We start from the raw sequence: 15552 nt of genomic DNA, 5'->3' as shown, positions 1-15552 counted from the left end.
TATGATACCACACATTTGTATTTTTATATGGTATATTTATTCTTAATTCACAATCCATTATTTATTGACCCTTCTCACTCCCTTGTCTTTGATTTGTATCTTTCGTATTGTGATTTGCGTGGAACACAAAATTATGCAATTTTAAGTCACAATGTAAAGTACATATACTTTTTTTTTTTTTTTAAAGCAACTCTTGTTCAATAAAAGGATGGGTGCGAATTTAATTTTTTTCTCCATTCGGCAACATGTGGCAGTGGTCCAGTGGACCACTGCTTCCCCCAGGAGGTTACCAGCACGATTCCCAAAGGGGAATCTAATCTTGTAGGGACAACTTCCTCTTTGTGAATCTGTTAGTCAGTGAGTCAGGTGGTAAGAACATCTAAATCCGGGGCTCCATCTGATCCATGCCCCCGCAAGAATATTGCACCTAGAAATATCAGTGAACAAATGGGGGCTATATTTAAAGAGATTATTAGTTCAGGTATTTCCCTGATGTTTAGAAAATAGCTTCACTTCTACCCCTTTTGAAAAAATTCATTTTGGATCTAGCCGATCCCAGCAGCTATAGACCAATCTCTAGACTACCCTTCCCGGCAAAGGTAGTGGAAAAAGTGTTACGTTTTCAACTCACGTTGTTCATCTCTTACAAAGAACTATAATTCCATCTCAATATGGATTCCGGGAGGGGAATAGCACTGAGATGACCTTGGTCATGGCTGCCGAAGAGTTAAGATCAGATGCTGGTGGTAAGGCCGCCCTGATTCCGTTAGATCTATTGGCAGTCTTTGGCACAGTGAATCATCAAATACTGGCCTACAGGTTATCAGATTTAGGGATAAGAGGCATCAGCCCTAAACTGGTTAAATCATTTCTATCTAATAGGTTCCAATCAGTAGAGACGGGAGCTTTTTCATCTACGCAATTTATATTTCCATGTGGGGTGCCACATGGCTCTTCTTTAAGCCCTGCACTGTTCAATCTCTGTTACCCACCCTGGCTAAAATTATTAAAGAGTCGGTTTCTCTGCCGTCTCCTACACTGATGATACTCAGCTAGTGGTGACAGTCTCCAGTAACGTGGAAGAGACTGCAGATCGATTCAATAGATGTATGACCCAGATTAACCAGTGGATGATTTCCAATTGCTTAGAATTAAACAGTGGGAAGACGGAGGTTCTCCAATTGGGTACAGATACCTCCTGTTGGACACGGAGTTGGTTGCCTTCTAGTTTGGGAGTCCTTCCAGTCCCAGTGACTAAGGTGAAAAACGTGTGGTTTATTTTTGACGAAAATCTGACCTTCAAAAATCAGATCAGTACTCTCACCTCTACAGTCTTTTTCATGTTAAAGCTAGTCAGAAAAATTCATCCTTTCATACCGCCTGACACTCTAAAAACACTTGTGACAGCATTAGCTCTGTCCAGACTAGATTATGGTAAGCTCTTTAAATGAGTATCCAAATGCCGTTCTGACAAAAGTTACAGCGTCTCCAAAACGCAGCAGCTAGATTGCTCCTTGATATACCTAGATCTCAGGCAGTCTCCCACGGTTTAAGAATTTAGCACCGTCTTCCAGTCGAAAAAAGGAGTACATTTAAATCCCAATGCTTAGCATTTAAGGCATTGCATGGTGCCGGCCCTCAATATTAGCAGGAACATCTGATTTTGTGCATGCCCTCTAGAAACCTAAGGCCTTCACACAGCAAATGTCTAAGACCCCCAGATTAAGGAAGTGCATTGGTGTGGAAGAAATTTCATCTTGGGCATGATTAAAATATGAAACTCACTTCTGACTGTCATAAGGAACAGTCCAAAGCTGTTATCATTTAGAAACTTGCAAAAAACCTGGATCTTCACCATTTAGACATTTCATATTACATTTCTCACCCGCAACCTTCTGGGTTTTACTTGTACCCACTCCTAGACTCCCTCGGGCATTTGTGCGCTATATAAATGTTTAAATCAAATCCGTTACCTCTAGCAATTGCGATCACAGATCATTAATACATTCCACTGAAACCCCCAAATAGGAGGGGGGGAGGTCCCTCTTTCATGACCCTCTTATTTTAGATTTTTTAAATAGATTGCAAAAGTCCTCTTACGAGTACCAAAAACGTTTATAACTTGTAAAATGATTTTTAATGCATTTTAAAAAGGTGTTTGTGGTAGCAAATACCATGGTTGTGTGAACTACAGGGTTTGAGACCGTAAAACATCTTTGTACAGAAGTCCTCTGCTCCAGTATGTTTCCTACTTAGTTTATAGAAGTTGCAAAACTTTTGAGTAATTCATAAAGAATCCCAGGAGTACCTTGGAAATCTGTGATAGACTTGGATATTCAGGATCCATCCGGTGGAAAATATGCATGAGTAAAAGATGCAGAAATGTGCTTTTAAGGTCGCAGCTGTCTGGGATGTGAAAGACATCTTGCGGTATTTCAAAAAGCTGACCTGGGAATGCATTCTGACAGTTGCTTGCCATTGGCTTTGTAACTCACATTTTATTGCTTTCCATTTGCTTGCTTAGGCTCTTTAAGTTCACATTATTTTTTCCAATACCAAAGCCTTATTTACCAGTATCCTTCCATTAGCTCCCTTTCTGTAAACAGTTTTGTACATTTTGTTCTCATCTCATCACATTTAATGTGCACTCAAAGACAGAGGTCAAATGTCAGGCTGTGTCTTGGGGGAGCCTGGTGTTCACTTTGCTTTCGGCTGACTTCAAAGTGAGTGTGTTTATAGGGAAGAGGAATGCATGTTTTTTTGTTTACCCATTTTTTTTGCATTGTTAAAAGCTCTCAGGTTTGCGCTGTATACGACCACCATAACATTCATTACATTTTTTATTTATTGAGGTGTAGGGACATTATATTCAGTTTTATTTTGTTATTTAGGCCCAGGGTGATTAATTTGCTCAGAATTGCAGGATGTTCAGCACCACCGGGACTCGAACCGTGCTCCCCATTGCCAAAGTCTGCAGCTCTGGCTGTAACGCCTCATCCTCTCCCCTATGGGCAATGCAGTTTGGGTCACGTTTTTGTCTTATACGTGGCAGGTGGGACACGTATAAGAGTGAAGCGATCCATTTGACCGCCTTTCGTGTGTTTTTGCCTCTCAAGGAGCCTATGTGTCTTTCACCACATACCTGCTGTAAGCATGCAAGGGGGTACTCTCTGCAGGGAGGTGCATAACTGCCTTTGTCTAAACATCATTACTAGAAAAACCTCATATCGAGGGATACTAATTGATTTTCATTTATCTCACCTGCTTAACTAGTTCAAAATCCATTATCTAAATGGTTTATTAATATCTTTTGCATCCGCTTACCAGTTAAAATGTAGAGAAAAGGCAGAATATTCATATGAAATGCAGTGTTATCTATTTACATTGTGTACGGTTCTGTTCATTGTACACAGTGGTCACATCAGCTGACAGTTTACAAGCAGTGCTGCAAAATAAGTGAGTTATCACCTGACCGGTTAAACGTTTAATAGGGACTACAGAACAATGCAGAAGTGATTGATAACAATGTGTACTGTGTTTCATGAGGCGTGGCTAAGGGCGCACCTTCAAAGATACCCAAGTGGAGATTCCTGCTGAAATGGATGTGAACCTATCTGCATCAATACACCGAAAGAACATTCCACAATTAAAAGATCATAAAATAAGCTGACCTCCAACATTTGGCTGCTCGGGTGTATCCTACCTGAACACACCGACAGACAAACTGCTAGACCCGCACAAGCACACAAACTGCTGCACATACATTCACACACACTCTGCTAGGCAACCGTGCACTGACAAGTACATGCTTTTAGACACACACAGATACATAAGCACAGCTAGACATGCTCAGGCACATACACGTTTCTAGACACAGTCACACTGCTAAACAAGCACATACAAGCTGCTAGAAACACTTAGTCACACAAGAACATACTGCTAAACACACAATCAATCAATCAATTATGGGTTTGTTGAGCACGACTATACACCCGTAAGGTTCTCATGGCGCTGAGGGGGTGGGAGGCGCATGGTTCAGTCCATCAAGGAGACGATCTATTGTAGAGCCATGTTTTGAGGTCCCTTGTGAAGTTGGTGAGTGAGGCTGTCTGTCTGAGGTGGAGCGTGAGGGCGTTCCAGGCTCTGGCCGGGAGGAAGGAGAAAGAGCGCCCTGGTGCCTGGGACCACGGCATAGGAGAGCTGGGCTGATCGTAGGGTCCTTTGGGGTGCGTGCAATGTGAGTTGGCTATTCAGGTATGCTGGTCCGGTGTTTTGGAGGGCTTTGTGTGCGTGGGTAAGGATCTTGAAGGTGATTCTTACCTCAATGGGAAGCTAGTGGAGTGTGTGCAGTTGCTGGGTGATGTGGCAATGTCGTGGCAGGGTGAGGACTAGGCTGGCGGCGGCGTTCTGGATGTTTTGGAGTTTGCAAGATAGTTTTTTGTTGATTGCGGCGTAGAGTGCGTTGCCGTAGTCGAGTCTGCTGGTGGCGAAGGCGTGTGTACCGGCCTTTCTGTGTTCGAGGGGGATCCATTTAAAGGTCTTGCGTAGGAAGCGGAGGGTGTGGAAGCAGGAGGATGCGACGGAGTTGATTTGGCGGTCCATTTTGAGTTAGGAGTCCAGGATGATTCCGAGGTTGCGTGCGTGGTCCGTGGGGGTGAGCAGGCTTTCTAGGGCGGGTGGCCACCAGGTGTCGTTCCATGCATCGGGGTGTGGGGCTATGATGAGCACTTTCGTTTTGTCCGTGTTGAGTTGTAGACAGCTGCTCTTCATCCATTTGGCGACTGCTTCCATAAACACACAAACAAAATAGACTGCTGGACACACAGGCACAGAGAAACTGATAGACACGCATTGGCACACACACACCTAATGCTACATCTACATACACATACCCACTGCTAGACACATGCACTGACATAGACACACTCAGGTGCAGACACATGCACACTCTTAGACATTCACACTTTGATAAACACACATATGTATTGGAAGAAAATAATACACACTGCTAAATGCACACATACACACTGGCAATTGCACACACACACTGCTAGATACTTACAGTCACACTACTATACACACATAGACACTGCTACAATCACAAAGACACAGATACACACACACTGCTCAACACACATGCACACTGCTAAACTTGTACATGTACAAATACACTAAGCACACAGACACCAACGCTCATGCACTGTTAGACACTCATGTACAGCCACAAACTTGCTGCTGTAAACACACAGGCAACATCACACACCCAGCTAGACATATAGCAATATGAGTACTGCTAACCACACACCGGTACAGACACACATAAGGAAAGACACACACAAGAAGCAACACACACATACTGCCTCAAACATTATTATGGCTATTTTTAAGGTTGCTTTTCAGACGCTTGGTGGTGCCTATTGAAATCCCATTCCCAAAAAGGCAGCTGCCTTGGAAAGGCACATGAGGCTGGGCAAGAGTTGGTTATAATGCTATAATATTAACACATTTTGTAAACAGTGCTTCTTTCCATGGTTTGTGTTTTCTTAATACTATGAATAACAAATGCTGTTATAAGAAATGCAATTTTACTTAATTTACTTACAGTGGAGTGATGAAAGGCTGAATTTGCTTTGACAGGAGCTGAACATGTGACCCACAGAGTCAGTCTGGCCTATAGTCTGGCACTGTCAGGAGGGCTGGGCTGACAGGCTAGTGTGTGGGCAGATTTTCTTTTTTATTGGCTGGTTTCTGGTCTGGTGGATCGGTACATGAAGTCATCCATACCTTGAAAAAGACCTATACAGCATTTCATTACAAGTTCATAACTACCTTTATTTGCAGAATGTATACCACTTTTAAGGTTTCGCCTGCGACAGTCCATGCACTCACTTACAAGGACTATTCTGTTGTATGCAACAAGGGTCTTGCAGCCCGCCCATTTGCTTACCATTCATTGGTTTCAATATCACTTATTTGCTGCTTTCTAATTGGCCAGTGTGTGCTGGCTTCACTTATTCTTTCGACTGGAGCCTGGCCAAAGTACTAAGTGCTTCAGCTTGATTGCTGTCCTTCCGCTGATCGAACTGTGATTGAGGTATTTTTGTTTCTTCTTCCCCTGTCGTCCTTGTCCATGGGGCTTTTCTCTCTCATTCCTGTTGACCATGTTGCTTCTTCCCCTCCATCCCGTTGTCTTCTGTTCTTTCCCTTCTCACTACAATTCCTCTGTCTGTAAACTATTATTTCCCAAATCTACCCACCATTGTCTATGTTGTCTCTTCCCCCTTCCATGCCCCCGTTGTCTGTGTTACCCACCGCCAGCCCACCAAAAGAAAAAAAGTGCCATGGTGCTTTTTTTTTTGTCCATTGCCCTTTCCCTCCGACCCTCACCCTCGTTATCAGTGTTGCCCGTTCCTTAGTTGCCCGTGTTGCTCAGCTCCACCTACTATAAGAAAAAAAAGTGCTATAACATAGCCAGCGCTTGCCGTGTCTTTGCACTTTTTAAAGAAGTCTTTTAGCTATGCTGCAACATGCTGTACGACCAGGGCCGGACTGAGAACCAAAACCTGCCCTGGCAAAGTGCTCGGCCGGCCCCCTGGGGGTGTGACTGAGCTCTTTGCCAGGGCCGGTTTTCGGCCGATTTTGTTACAGGGCCGATTTTGCTGCAAAAACAGCCCTGTAACAAAAACGGCCTCCAGGGCCCAAAACCGGCCCCCAGACTTGCGGCGCACCGGGGGGATTGTCCAGTGCACGCAATGGCCAGTCCGGGCCTGTGTACGACGTGGCTAAAAGACGTTGGCAAAGCTAGTAGTTCTTGCTTATGCGATACGTATTGGCTTTGCCAATGCTTGTTTAGATAGCATTATTCTTTTCTCCCTACTGATTTGTTTTTCTAAAGAGTAACCACTTTCTTGACGGGTTGTTTAATTCTTTTTTCTCACCCTGGAATGGCATTTACTCCTTCCTTTCAGATGAATACTTTTGTGAGCATTTCCTGGGGGTAAACTACCAGCAAATCATGAATACTTCCAAACCTATGTTTTTTTTTGTGTTCATTGAATTTTGCTATCAATTTGTTTTAACAGTATGAAAAATCGTTCTGAATTGGTCCCAATCATCTGCACACATGCAAACTCGTCAGAAGCTTCTTGTTGAGCTGCAAGAGCTGGATCTGTTTGCTGTGAATCTATTCTGAAACTGTAGCCAACCGCTGACGCTTTAGTGCTTTCTTGCTTTATGTGCTTCACAGTTATAGGAGGAAAACAACTATTTTTTAACTCACAAGTTATGAATTTATGTTTTTTTAAACTTGTGTGCCAATTTTAATGCAGTCCCTGTTAACTGCATTTTCATTAAATAGGTAGCAGTTCTACTGCCTTCATACTTAGAATAGCATCTAAATCGAAATCCGGTATTTGTAAAGTGCCAACTACACACCCCTAAGGGTCTCAAGGCGCTGGGGCCGTCGGGGAGATTAAGTGAGATATTGCCCAGAGAGAACCACATGGTGCTGAGCTGAGCTGAACTGCTGCCGGGGATCGAACCGTGAGCCCTACGCTCCAGAGTCAGCCGCACTAGCCGCTGCGCCACACCTCTCCCTCCCTCTGCGATCGATTTGAAGCAGCCATTGAAGTTTCCATTTAGAACTGGTAAAATTCAAAATTAAGAAAATGACTGTTGCTGTACCTGTACGGTTTTACTGAACATCACACTGACATCCCTTGCTTACTTTGCCACTGGATTTAAGCTAGTCTGGCTGATGAGGGGTGTTACCCCGAGACCGGTCCCAGTATGCTTAATTCCGGTTCATGGGAGGCTTGGCAGTTAAGGCTCGACTTTTCCCATGAGGCATAGAGTCAAGACTGATTTGCATATAGCTGGATCTGAACTGAGGTGGCGAAGTGAGATAAAGAATGATGATGGATTCAACCCAGATCTGTGACTTGGTTTGAGTGTCTGAAAAGTTTCAGGGCTCCGTCCATCATCTCCTTGTGTTCACTTGAATTCATACTTTTGCATTTTTACTCCCGTTTTTCTCTAATTTTGAACATTTTGTCTTAAACTACCCCAATTTTGCTAATTTTTTCCTGAATTCCTCATGTTTGGTAGTTGATTTTTGCAGATGTGTGCCAGGTTTATGTGTATTCATGAAGCGCCCATTGTGCATGCAGTAGGTGATGAGCATTCTGCAAAACAACGTTCGCTTAGACTAGACCTTGATGACCTTGCCAACTAGCGACCAATCACTCACCTTCCATTCATCGCCAAGATCATTGAAAAAGCAGTCTGTGCTTGTTAGAAAGGCGATCCCAGGGGAGACAGAAGATGTCTGACTGACCACCCCGAGACCTACCTTTCCTTATGGAATTGGCCGAGCGCCGTCGAGAGGCCTCCTGGGCGGCTCCTCTCCTACAATCGTAACAGCCGAGCAATTACACCACTACAAAGGGACACCACACGAGAGTAGATTCTCAAGAGTCTTTATATCAGGAATAAAGGCAGGTTCTCGCAGCAATCGGTACAAAGGGATCGAGAGATCCTTAAAGTCTCGGTATCAGGGGGAAGGGGTTAGCAGGACAGTCTTGGTACCAACTGGTACTAGGATACCCTGCGCACAGCTCTCAATCCTCGAGCTGGGGGGTGCACGGAGCCGCGACAGCGTCAGCAGGGCTCTGAGGTTGGTTTAGCGATGTCGGGCCGCGACAGCGTCAGCAGGGCTCCGAAGATGGTTCAGCTTGGTCGGGCCGCGACAGCGTCAGCAGGGCTCCGAGGATGGTTCAGCTTGGTCGGGCCGCGACGGCGTCAGCAGCGCTCCGAGGTTGGTTCAGCGATGTCGGGCCGCGACGGCGTCAGCAGGGCTCCGAGGTTCCAGGCACAAGAGTTCTTATCAGGATCAGCCGCGACGAGGTCAGCAGGGCTTCGACTCCCAGATACAACTGGAGTCCTAATCCAGGGCTGGCCCAGATATAGGACTGGAGTCCTTTGATGTCCGGACCCTCGCGCCTGGGGGTCAGAGGGGCCGGGATGAAGGTGTCCAGACACCCAGCAGGGGGGTGGAGCCAGCGCCCAGGGAGGCCGGAGGGCGATCAATACCAGGCGTCCGTGGATGGCTGGAGGGCCATCGAAACTCCCCTCCTCCCGGATCCGTCAAGTGGCCACTCTACTACCTGGGCGGATCTTGGTGCCTCGATGTCGGGGCTTCGCTGGGGCTGCGGTACGGGTCGGGCCGAGGCCACGTGCTCGGGACTTGAGGGGCCCAAGATGGAGTCGGGCCTGAAATGGCGGCCCGGAGTGGTAGCCGGACCTGCAGAGTTGGGGCGAGCATGGTTCGCCGGGTTCCAGGGGGAAAGACGTTGGTTGCCAGGGGGGGCTACAGCGGGTCGATGGAGGGCCGGTGTCGTCCACGGCCCGCCATGCGGGAAGGGTAGGACCACGCCACGAGGCCGGGTCCAACACACGGCCCCTCCAGCTGAAGGCAGGGAGAGTCACCCATCTTCTTGGGGGTTCTCCTCGCCGAGGCGGAAGAAGCGGGACAGGCCATCAGCGTTGGCGTGGTCGTTGCCAGGGCGATGCTCCACAGTGAAGTTCATCCCTTGCAGGGAGATGGACCATCGCAGCAGCTTTGGGTTTTCGCCACGCATCTGCATCAGCCACCGCAGGGGCCGGTGGTCGGTCTGGACCCGGAAGTGGGTGCCGAAGAGGTAGGGCCGGAGTTTCTTTAGGGCCCACACGACGGCGAAGGCTCCTCTCTCGATGGTGCTCCATCGTTGTTCTCGAGCCAGCAGCCGCCGGCTGATGAAGGCCACAGGATGGTCAACCCCCTTGGGGTTAACTTGTGATAGGACCGCCCGATGCCGTGCTCCGAGGCGTCGGTTTGGACCACAAACTCTCGGCTGTAGTCGGGGGCTTGGAGCACAGGGGCGGTGCACATGGCAGCCTTCAGAGTCTCGAAGGCCGTCTGACACTCGGGGGCCCAGTGTACTTTCTGTGGTTGCCTTTTGGAGGTCAGTTCAGTGAGGGGCCCCACAATGCTCCCATAGTCTTTTATGAAGCGCCGGTAATATCCAGTGAGCCCCAGGAAGGCTCGGACTGCTGTCTGGGTGACCGGGGGCTCCCAGGCCACGATGGCCTCAATCTTGGGTTGGAGGGGAGCCACATGGCCGCTCCCCACTTAGGCCAAGGGTCTGTGACCTATCTGGGGCACTATCTGGCACTTGCTTGCTTTCACAGTTAATCCGGCCCGTCGGAGGGCCGTCAGGACCTCCCAGAGGTGCCTCACGTGCTCGTCCCAGTGGGGGCTGTACACCGCAATATCGTCCAGATAGGCGGCACTGAACTCTTCTAGCCCCGCTAGCACTTTGTTCACCAGTCTCTGGAAGGTAGCCGGGACGTTTTTCATGCCGAAGGGCATCACCTTGAAATGGAAGTGGCCATCGGGGGTCGAGAAGGCAGATCGCTCTTGGGCACCAGGGGTGAGGCCGATCTGCCAATACCCGGCCGTGAGGTCGAAGGTGCTGAGGTACCTGGCTGCTCCCAGGCGATCGATCAGTTCATCGGCCCGGGGGATGGGATGGGCGTCGGTCCTGGTGACGGCATTCAGTCCCCGGTAGTCGACACAAAAACGGAGTTCCGGAGGGGCGCCAGGGGCGGCGGCTTTAGGGACCAGGACAACTGGACTGGCCCAGGGACTGTCTGAGGGCTCGACCACTCCCAGGGCTAGCATCTTGGCAACTTCGGACTGGATGCAGGCCCGAACTCGGTCGGGCACTCGGTAGGCCCGGTGTCTCATGGGCGGGCTGTCCCCGGTGTTGACATCGTGGACACACTACTGTGTGACCCCGGGAGTGAGTGAAAACCGGTCCGCAAACTGCCCCAACAGCTCTTGGCAGTCCTGGCGCTGTTCGGGTGTCAGGGCGGAGGAGAGGGGGACTCCCTCGACGGAGCCTTCCTTTTCAGAGCACCTCAGGAGGTCGGGCAGGGGCTCGGAGTCGTCTTCAGCTCCGTCATCTGTAGCTAGCAGCAGGCTCAGCTCTGTGCGGGCAACGTGAGGCTTGAGCCGGTTGGCGTGCAGAACCCGAAGGGGGTTCCTGGGGGACTCCATGTCCACCAGATAGGTGACGAGGCTCTTGCGCTCCACCACTTTGAAGGGCCCCGTCCATTTGTCCTGGAGGGCACAAGGTTCGACCGGCGACATGACCCCGACCTGCTGGCCCGGCTCGAACTCGATGGACGAGGCGTTCTGGTCATACCAGCGTTTCATCTCCTCCTGACTGGCCTCAAGGTTGGCCTCGGCAAGTTCCCGGAACTTCCGAGTCTGGTTTCGGAGGGTCAGGAGGTACCGGTAGCCATCAGGCAGAGCATCTCGGACTGTAGTCTCCCAGCCTTCCTTGACCAGGCTGAGGGGACCTCGGACAGGGTGTCCGTACAATAGTTCAAAGGGGCTGAACCCCAGGGACTTCTGTGGCACCTCCCGATAGGCATGCAGGAGGCAGGGTAGCAGGACGTCCCATTTGCGGCGGAGGGGCTCTTTCCGGCCCTTGATCATCCCCTTGAGTGTTCGGTTAAACCGCTCCACAAGTCCATTCCCTTGGGGGTGATACGGGGTGGTGAACTTATGTGACCCCGCACTGTTGCCACAGGGACCGCATATATTTTGATATAAAGTTTGTGCCCCGATCACTCACGACCTCTCGGGGGAACCCTACTCGGGAGAAGATCCCCATTAGCGCTCGGCCCACCACGGGGGCCGTTATGGTCCGGAGGGGGATGGCTTCTGGGTAGCGGGTGGCATGGTCCACCAGGACGAGGATGAAGCGGTGCCCCTGAGAGGTGCGGGGGTCCAGGGGCCCCACGATATCGATCCCCACTCGCTCGAAGGGGGTGGTCACCACGGGAAAGGGTTGGAGCGGGGCCTTGACTTTTTTTCCCCCGCTCTTTCCGCTGGCTTGACAGGTCCTCCAGTGATTGTTCACATCGTTGCGCATTTTTGGCCAGTAAAAATGGGTCACCAGGCGGCTGTAGGTTTTGTCCTGCCCCAGGTGTCCTGCGAGGGGCACGTCGTGTGCCAGGTTCAAGAGGAAGTCTCTGAATCGTAGGGGGACCACCAACACTCGGCTGGCCCCCAGTTCGGCAATTTTCTGTTCGCTGTATAGGAGGGTGTGGTCCCAGTAGACCCAGTGGGACCCCAATGTGTCCCCGGCGGCTTGAGCTGGGGCTTGCTGCCGGGTTCCCTCGAGGGAGGGACAGGCCTTCTGTTCCTGCCGGAATTGTTCTCGGGTGGGACCACCTTCCTGGCGCCATTGGCCTAGTTCAGGGATGTCGCCGAGCTCGGCGATGTCTTCGCGGTTGGGCTCCGGTGGCCTGGACTCAGGGTCGGTTTCTTCATTGACGGCGGCCGGTGGCGGCGCGGGCCACTCCGGTTCTTCGGTCGGGGCGGCCTCGGTCGGTGCCGGGGCCCGGGCTGCCATGGATCGGGTGGTCGCGCAGACCCACTCGGGTAGGCCCAGCATCCCCAGATGTTCTCTCCTCTTGACTTGGGCCCAGGGGGAACTCTCGAGGTCGTTTCTGAGGAGGCAGTCCACGGGGGCGTCGTCCCGGACGGTCACCTTGAGCATGCCCGACACCCCTCCCCACTCGAAGGGGATTCGGGCCATCTGGCACAGGGTCTCGGAATTGTCGGCGGCCAGCACGGGGCACAGCACATTTGGTAGGATCTGTTCGGGAGTCACCAAGTGGCAGCGGACGGCCGTCACACTGGCTCCAGTGTCACGGAGTGCTTCGGCCCGGCGCCCATTAATGTTGACCCACTGACGGTATTTTTGGGTGTTGCTCAGGAGGGGAGCCTGGGGGATCATGTCTCTCTCGCCCAGACAGACTAGTGCCATGGCGGCTGGCTCCCACTCGGTCTGGTCCTCGTTGTAGGCCTCTTCTTCTTCTTCTTCTCCTTCTCCCAGGGCTGCGGCAGCGATGTGGCGGGTTGGAGGCCCGGTGGTGCCGGGACGTTGGTTCATTGGGCAGTGGGGGTCACTGGCAAAGTGACCTGGCCGCTGGCATCTGTGGCAGGTAATGTTTGGGCGGGGCCCCGGCCGTGCTGGGGGGGGCCCTCTTCTGGTCAGGGATGGCGAAGTGTTGTTCTGGGGCGACCCCCGGGGCGGCGCAGACGGGAAGTCTCGGTTCCGGTTCTTGCCTCCTCCGCCGCCTCGCTGGCGGGGGTGCCCCTGGGTGTTCCGTCCTGATTCTCCTATCAGGGTCCGGGGGACCCGGGTGCTCACCCATCGATCGGCCTCTACGGCGAGTTTCCGTGGCTCGGTCAGTTTGCTGTCTACTAGATGCTGTCTGAGCTCGACAAAGCAGTTGTTGGAGAGGTGCTCCCATACGATGAGGTCGAACAGTTTCTCGTAGGTGGTCACTTTGCTGCCCTTGATCCACCCTTTCAGCGCCCTGCTATAAAAGTTCACGTACTCCACCCATGTAGTACCAGGGATCTTTTTGCAGTCTCTGAATCTCTGCCGGTACATCTCAGGGGTGAGGCCGTAACAGGTGAGCAGGGCGTCCTTCATGTGATCATAGGAGGACATCACGTCGTCGGCCAGCTCCAGCAGGGTGTCTCTTCCTTCGCTGATGAATTTCCCCCATAAGCCGGCACCCCAATCTTTTCGGGGTATGCGGTGCGCTGTCATGGCGACTTCGTAGGCCTTAAACCACTGCTGGATGTCGTCATTTTTATAGTATTCTTTGACGACGTCCTTGGGAATGTGGACCTTCGTGTCGGCAGGAGGCGGGGGGGCTTCGGTTCACAGCGGCGCCAGCTTCTTCGCTCTTGGCCTTGATCTCTAGTTCTTTGAGGCCACGCTCGTGCTCGAACGCGAGTTTCTTTTCTTCCAATTCTCTCTGCCTCCGTCTCTCCTCCAGGTCTCCTTGCAGCCGTAGTTGCTCAATGGCCATTTTCTTTTCCGCTAGTTGGAGTTCTCCGTCCAGCCGGAGTCGGGCGAGCTCCAAATCATGGAGCCGGCTTCTCTCTCGCTCCCGGGCGTCTTCGTGGGAGAGGCCCGTGTCTATGTTGGCGGTTCTTTCTTTTGCTGGTGCTGTTTCCTGGGGCCCGTCTGGGACCACGTCACCTTCAGTTTGGGGTGGTGTCGCTTCGGCCTCCACCCATGTTTGTAGCGCTTCTTTAAAATCCTCTTTGGTGCTTAGTCCGGTGGTAGCGATACCTAAGTCTTTGCAAAATTGTCTGAGTTCTTTATGGGTGTATTCCTCCAATAGTTCCTTCTGGAACTCTGCGGTCGTTCCGGCTTCTTTAGTACTCATGGTTGCTGTGTGTCTCTGTTAGTAGTGGGCGAGTTACTCGCTGTACGATTTGCATCGGCTCGGATCCCGTCGCCTCCCACCAATGTTAGAAAGGCGATTCCAGGGGAGACAGAAGATGTCTGACTGACCACCCCGAGACCCACCTTTCCTTATGGAATTGGCCGAGCGCCGTCGAGAGGCCTCCTGGGCGACGCTTCTCTGCTACAATCGTAACAGCCGAGCAATCACAGCACTACAAAGGGACACCACACGAGAGTAGATTCTCAAGAGTCTTTATATCAGGAATAAAGGCAGGTTCTCGCAGCAATCGGTACAAAGGGATCGAGAGATCCTTAAAGTCTCGGTATCAGGGGGAAGGGGGTAGCGGGACAGTCTTGGTACCAACTGGTACTAGGATACCCTGCGCACAGCTCTCAATCCTCGAGCTGGGGGGTGCACGGAGCCGCGACAGCAGGGCTCTGAGGTTGGTTCAGCGATGTCGGGCCGCGACAGCGTCAGCAGGGCTCCGAAGATGGTTCAGCTTGGTCGGGCCGCGACAGCGTCAGCAGGGCTCCGAGGATGGTTCAGTGTGGTCGGGCCGCGACAGCGTCAACAGGGCTCCGAGGATGGTTCAGCGATGTCGGGCCGCGACAGCGTCAGCAGGGCTCCGAAGATGGTTCAGCTTGGTCGGGCCGCGACAGCATCAGCAGGGCTCCGAGGATGGTTCAGCGATGTCGGGCCGCGACGGCGTCAGCAGGGCTCCGAGGTTCCAGGTTCCAGGCACAAGAGTTCTTATCAGGATCAGCCGCGACGAGGTCAGCAGGGCTTCGACTCCCAGATACAACTGGAGTCCTAATCCAGGGCTGGCCCAGATATAGGACTGGAGTCCTTTGATGTCCGTACCCTCGCGCCTGGAGGTCAGAGGGGCCGGGATGAAGGTGTCCAGACACCCAGCAGGGGGGTGGAGCCAGCGCCCAGGGAGGCCGGAGGGCGATCGATACCAGGCGTCCGTGGACGGCTGGAGGGCCATCGAAACTCCCCTCCTCCCGGATCCGTCAAGTGGCCACTCTACCACCTGGGCGGATCTTGGTGCCTCGATGTCGGGGCTTCGCTGGGGCCGCGGCCGGGGTCGGGCCGAGGCCAAATGCTCGGGACTTGAGGGACCCAAGATGGAGTCGGGCCTGAAATGGCGGCCCGGAGTGGTAGCCGGACCTGCAGAGTTGGGGCGAGCATGGTTCGCCGGGTTCCAGGGGGGAGAGCCGTTGGTTG

General features: G+C 51.9%; 1 protein-coding gene across 1 annotated transcript in view; it reads left to right on the top strand.

The window, feature by feature from the left end:
- GALT (galactose-1-phosphate uridylyltransferase) overlaps window positions 1–15552 on the top strand; it is a 141384-nt gene that overhangs the window by 49747 nt on the left and 76085 nt on the right. The window lies entirely within an intron of this gene.

This window comes from Lissotriton helveticus, chromosome 2_1, assembly GCF_964261635.1.
Source record: "Lissotriton helveticus chromosome 2_1, aLisHel1.1, whole genome shotgun sequence".
NCBI lineage: Eukaryota > Metazoa > Chordata > Amphibia > Caudata > Salamandridae > Lissotriton > Lissotriton helveticus.
The sequence above is the reverse complement of the archived record's forward strand: the minus strand, read 5'-3'. Positions and strand labels throughout refer to the sequence as shown.